This window comes from Panthera tigris, chromosome B1, assembly GCF_018350195.1.
Source record: "Panthera tigris isolate Pti1 chromosome B1, P.tigris_Pti1_mat1.1, whole genome shotgun sequence".
Taxonomy (NCBI): domain Eukaryota; kingdom Metazoa; phylum Chordata; class Mammalia; order Carnivora; family Felidae; genus Panthera; species Panthera tigris.
In genome coordinates, this window is record NC_056663.1 from 111,587,172 (window position 1) to 111,593,171 (window position 6,000).

At 36.2% G+C, this 6,000-nt stretch overlaps 1 long non-coding RNA gene across 1 annotated transcript in view; it reads right to left on the reverse strand.

The window, feature by feature from the left end:
• Positions 1 to 4,048, reverse strand: part of LOC122237697 — a 43,110-nt gene extending 39,062 nt beyond the window's left edge. Inside the window, exon 1 of the long non-coding RNA XR_006216304.1 lies at positions 3,962 to 4,048. This is a non-coding gene — a long non-coding RNA (uncharacterized LOC122237697). The remainder of the gene's footprint in view (positions 1 to 3,961) is intronic.
• Positions 4,049 to 6,000: the final 1,952 nt, after the last annotated feature.

The window sequence follows — 6,000 nt, forward strand, 5'->3', positions numbered from 1 at the left end:
ACAATTCCCAAGAACTAAGATTTACAAGATTTCATAATAATCTTGTTTATTTCCACTCACACTACTTCCCATATGGTCCCTTTCTACTATGGTTGTAGCCAAGCAGATGTGACCGTTACTACAACATGCTTTGCTCTGGCAGCTCTCAGCCTTGGTTTCCCTATGGAAAGGGAAGCTTTAGAATTAGTGATTCCTGGGGCGCCTGGGTGGCTCAGTAGGTTGAACGTCCGACTGCGGCTCAGGTCATGATTTCGCGGTCCGTGAGTTTGAGCCCCACATCGGCCATGTGCTGACAGCTCAGAGCCTGGAGCCTGTTTCAGATTCTGTGTCTCCCTCTCTCTGACCCTCCCCCGTTCATGCTCTGTCTCTCTCTGTCTCAAAAATAAATAAACGTTAAAAAAAAAAAAAAAGAATTAGTGATTCCTGATACCATCCACAAAGAGTCTCACTTAATAGGTCTAGAGTGTGCTCTGGCACAAGACTTTTTAAAGCCTCTCAGATTTTAATGGGTTGAGAATTACATCTTTACTCAATTTTATATGCACACAGCTCACAACTAGTTTTCTTTGCTTAAAAGACCCTCACTCCTCACCTCTGCCTCTTTAAATTTTGACATAAAGACTTTGCTTAAATTCTGTCCACCACCACACTGGCTATCCATTTAGCACCTGCAACAAAGTTATATCAGTATGAATTTGCCTTATTTTTCCAGCCAGATTATGAATTCTTGAGGAACAAAGACCAAAATGTGAGCTTATCCTCCTCACAACGTCTCATATTGTTACAGTGATGACATTATATTTAATAATACAGAGGAAAATATATACATAGTGACTTAGAAGGAAAAAAATACAGTGTTCTTCAAGATTATGGTGGTATTCCTAAACGTTATTGATTTCTAAATTATGTGTTCTTGGAGAAAGTGGCTAATTTAATTACAAAGCATTAGTACTAACTTGTATGGCTAGTACTGACATCTAAATATTAAGTATTTTGATCATTCTTTTTAAAAAAAAAATTTAAATGTTTATTTATTTTTGAGAGAGAGAGACAGAATGGGAGTGAAAGAGGGGCAGAGAGAGGGAGACAGAATTGAAGCAGACTCCCGGCTCTGAGCTGTCAGCGCAGTGCCTGACACAGGGCTTGAACTCACGAACCACGAGATCATGATCTGAGCTGAGGTTGGACGCTTAACCAACCAAGCCACACAGGCACCTCAGTATCTTGACCATTTTAATTATTTTTAAAATACCTCTAAAATAAAATCCTCAATAAATACAATTAATTTGTGTTTTGGCTCCATCCTCAGCCCTCGATTAAACATTGCATTTGACAAATGTGGGGTTGTTTTTCTATCAAACTAAATAAAAAAGGTGTTTTTAAGATCTAAGAGTACAAAATTTCAGAACTGCTAATGAAAAAAAATATGTACATGAATGCCTAGAAATCAAATTATGAGTCACATTTGAGGATGATGTGAATTCCTGTTAGAATTAAATGAATGCCTTTTTTAAACTGCTTAGTCATATATATTTAAATTTGCATGAGCACAGCTCAAAGAATTTTCATTCCTCTCTAGCTGTCCATGTGACTTGGATACAGCACAAAAAAATAAATAAATGGAATCTTGATATGTATGTTTTTTCCAAAAAGTTGTCACTTGTTTGTTGTCAAATTTCACCCAAGTTATAGAAAAAGATCTGTGCTTAATACAAATAAAACTCATTTTACTTAACTCTTGGATAAGGCACATTGCCAAAATGTTTGCGTCATAGGAGAGTTTCCTGTATCTAACCTGTGCTCACCCTAAGACCTTAAGTCTTAAGTTAGATCGTAACCACAGGTAGGGAAGAATTCAAATAATTTATCTGCGTATATAGATGATCTCTAACCTATTTAATATAAAGATATTGCTGACACCTCAAACACTCATTTAACAAACATTTATTGAGCTTTTAAAATGTTTAACAAAGCATAAACCATGATATTTTAGGGTATGCAATAGAAGTTATTACACGTAATTCCTGCCTTCTTGCTTAAATTACACAGTATTTCAAAGTTCTGAGAGATTGTTTTCAATTAAGTGTATCGGATAGCTGAGTCAAGAAACCTGAGTCCCAATTCCTATTGTAATAGAAACCTAATATGCTTCATTTGAAAAGTAGCAACTTCTCCCTTGTTCTTAGTCCCCATCTGTAAACTAAACATTTTCCTCAGTGTGCTCCCATCTTTGGTGTAGAGATGTTAAAATAAATGCTTTGTCAATTGCATTAATTATGGTGATGCTGGCTGCCAACCCCCCCCCCAAAAAGCAGTGGCTTACTCATTCACACAAAGTCCAAAAAGCATGTTCCTATGTGGTGGAAACCAATTCAGATATTCAACTGTCTTTCATTTCACCTCATTTCACATACATCTCCCAAGGTCATGCTGAGAATTACCTCCATTCCAACAGCCCAAGGGAAAGGAACTAGGAGATTCATCTATGGCAGGTTCTTACACCAGGTTCTTATGTCAAGGCTGCCAAGGTTCATCTTATGTGCATTAGTTACAACTCAGTCACATGGTAACAGCAAAGTGCAAGGGAGGCTGGGGAATGAACAGCAAGCCCTCTGTGTCACTGCTATGACGGTTTATGGGTCCAATAAGAGCATGGATTATAAAGATTCCAAATTTTGTCTTGATGCTGCATGCTTGCTTCATAGAACTAAGTTTTTGATTATTAACATACCTGTTGTTATCCTCAACTCCCAAACTGTTCTGGGAAAAAACACTGCCCATAGGAAGCCTTACGACTGTTACTCCTCTGTGAATATAACCACAATTTTCTGGACTCTGGACTTGAGTGTTTATTAAAATGCTCTATTCACCTTCATTTTTCAATGTCACCAACATCTTCACCAGTCAGTTACTCAAACACCTGGTGAGTGTCTATGTGCTGACTTAGCCATTTTGAGACAGAAGTTTCAAAGAACTCTAATGGCTGTTCACGAACTTCATTAGTTAGCTATGGCCTAGACTGAGTTAAATTGCAGTTGAATCTAATCCTGCTGACCTTTAAAATCCAAATACATTTTTAGCTCCTCCCCTGAAGAGTTACTCTACCAGTGCTAAACAGAATGAATTGGCAATATCATCCACTTCCAGGAAATTAACCTCCAAGTTTTTTTAATGTAATGTTTCCAGAATTCCACTTTAAGATCTTGGAGAAAAATGTATTGAGAACTGTCTGCCTATTTTGGCCAAGATACAAAACATACTCTCGTACAGGACGCTTTTCTGTATGAGTAGGTTTTTCAGTTGGTTTTCAGTTATTATTTGAATGATTAGCGGTTTCACGTGGAATGTTAACAAACGCCCTTTGCAACTGGGTCATCTTTCATTGCACGTATGAAATATTTAGAATTTGAAAGTATTTTGTTAATTAGACTTAAATTATTTCTACATATTCAGTAGTAGGATAACTCTGAAAGCAAATGTCTCTTAATCCAATCAGCTGTGGCCCTTGTAAATGGTGGGAAGATCAAAGTGGTTCAAATGTCTATGTCTTAACAGGACATAAGTACCACAGCTGATCCATTGGATCAAAAGAATATTTTCACCTCACTTCTGCATGTCTTCATGTAGAAATAGCTTCAGTTATGATTACAGACTTAGCATAATTTTGGTTATTAGCCTGAATTTTAAAACAGTTAGAACCCCAAAATTCAATATACTGAGAATAGAAAGAAATCATATTATATAGCAAGAACAGCATTTCCAAATGTTACAATAACGTCCCAGTTTGTTCCCATTGCAAATATGCCAACATTCACAGGTTGATGTTTATCTTCGTATTTTAAATTTATTTATTATCATTCAGTGGGTGTTACCTACAAATTGACATATTTAATGCTGTTCACAGAATTATCAAGCCAAAGTGGGTTTATATAAGCTGTTCTTAGACATGTTCAAACTGTACCTGAAACATATCAGTCTCTCTTAAAAGACAAAACTCTCCGGGTAGGTACCATCCATAAGACACATTGGTAGATTACAAGGGGATTTAACAGTTACCAACAAAATCACTTCAGGTAGGGATTCTGTCTAGTTAGCCTGAGTCATGACCATAGAACTTGGAAGTATATGGATAACTTAAAGGCACGGTGGCTTAATTACTGGTTAGCTTCCAGTTTGTTAATTTCATATCTTCACTTCATAGAGACATTAACTGCATCACAATTCATTTTGTTCTCTTCAGCTTCGTATCATCTGAAATTTTACATTCTAACCTCCAAATTTGATAAAAAATATTAAATATTAGCAGATCTAGTTGTTGCTTAGTAGCTTAATGTAAGATAAAGCTTCTCAATCTGCATTCATAGGGTATACCGAATTATATTTTTAAACATCTTCGGTGTGCCTGGGTGGCTCAGTCGGTTAAGCAGCCGACTTCAGCTCAGGTCATGATCTCACGGTCCGTGAGTTCAAGCCCCGCGTCGGGCTCTGTGCTGACAGCTCAGAGCCTGGAGCCTGTTTCAGATTCTGTGTCTCCCTCTCTCTGACCCTCCCCCGTTCATGCTCTGTCTCTCTCTGTCTCAAAAATAAATGAACGTTAAAAAAAATTTTTAACATCTTCATTTAGGTATAATCACTGTATTTTTAATTACATAATTTGATAAGTTATAACATATGTATGAATTTATCATTAAAAGGAAGAGGACGAGCATATCCACCAATCCCAAATATTTCCTCATGCCACTTACAATCCCTTTGCACCTCCCTGTCTTCCTTCCAAAGCAACCACTGCTCTGTTTTCTGTCACTATGAATAATTTCTTCCATTATGAAAAAATAAGCCCTTTCAAAAACTTTGACATTTATTATTGTATTTAAAGTCCAGTAAAAACCTAAGGTATGTTATCATTTTCCTAAGTAACATCCCAGATCTCATAAAAAACAAATAATTAAAAGACAGCCAAATAAGTACAAAATGCTAAAACCTGAAATATAGATAGAGAGCCTCTATTTGACACGGCGCTATGCCTGCCTCTCACAGAATTGTCTAAGTTAGAGGGAAAAGGCTTTGGTACAAATCCGGGGCTGCGATGGACCAGAGGGCTCTCCCAGTCATCTTCAAGGCTCAACTAGATTTTATCCTCCAAATTTATGAGTTCAAATATTACTTTTAAACTTCTAAGGAAGGAAAATATTTTTCCCAGCTAACTAATCCACCAGTTAATAACTTGGTTTTATATTTAACACTTAAAATTCATTAGTTTCCTCTAAGACATTACTCTCTCCTAGTTTATTTTATATAATTATAAAACAATATATATTCATTATGGAATATTTGAAACAGAAAATAAAAAAAAAAAAAGAAAAAAAAAGAAAAAAATTCCTCATGTAGTCCTGACTTACAAACAGCACTCTTAATAGTTGGGTATATTGCCTTTCTGGGCTCGAATTTTTGCTTTTGGATTCTAGTGTGAATTCCATACTATGTGACCCTCTTTTAGAAGGAAATAAAACTAAATGTGATGACTCATTCTTTATAAGTGATGAATATAGAAATTGGCTTTAAATTTTCTAATATTTATCTTTATAAGGAGTCCTTTATTTAGAAGTAGTCTCCCATTAGCTACAATTTTTAAAAAGATATTCCTTTTAAGAGAAGCAACGATTCTAGACATTTTCTTCAGAAAACTATAAAATATTTAATAAATGCACTACCTTGAATACATCTGTGGTAGTCATTAGTGCTGTTCCCCAAATATATCTGGCTCTTCACCATTTGGGAAAACAATTGGATTGAACTTCCTGGACCTCTTACTATTAGTGAAACCACATGACTGATTCTGACCAATGAGTTATGAACAGAAGTGATATGCAGTCTTTCTGGGCCAAGCAATTAAATTGCTTGTGTGTGGCCATCCAGTGTTTCTTGCCCCTTGCTACTAGAATCAGCAATGTTTCTGATTTTACCACTCTTCTAGCCTGAGTCCCAACAAGACACTTGTGG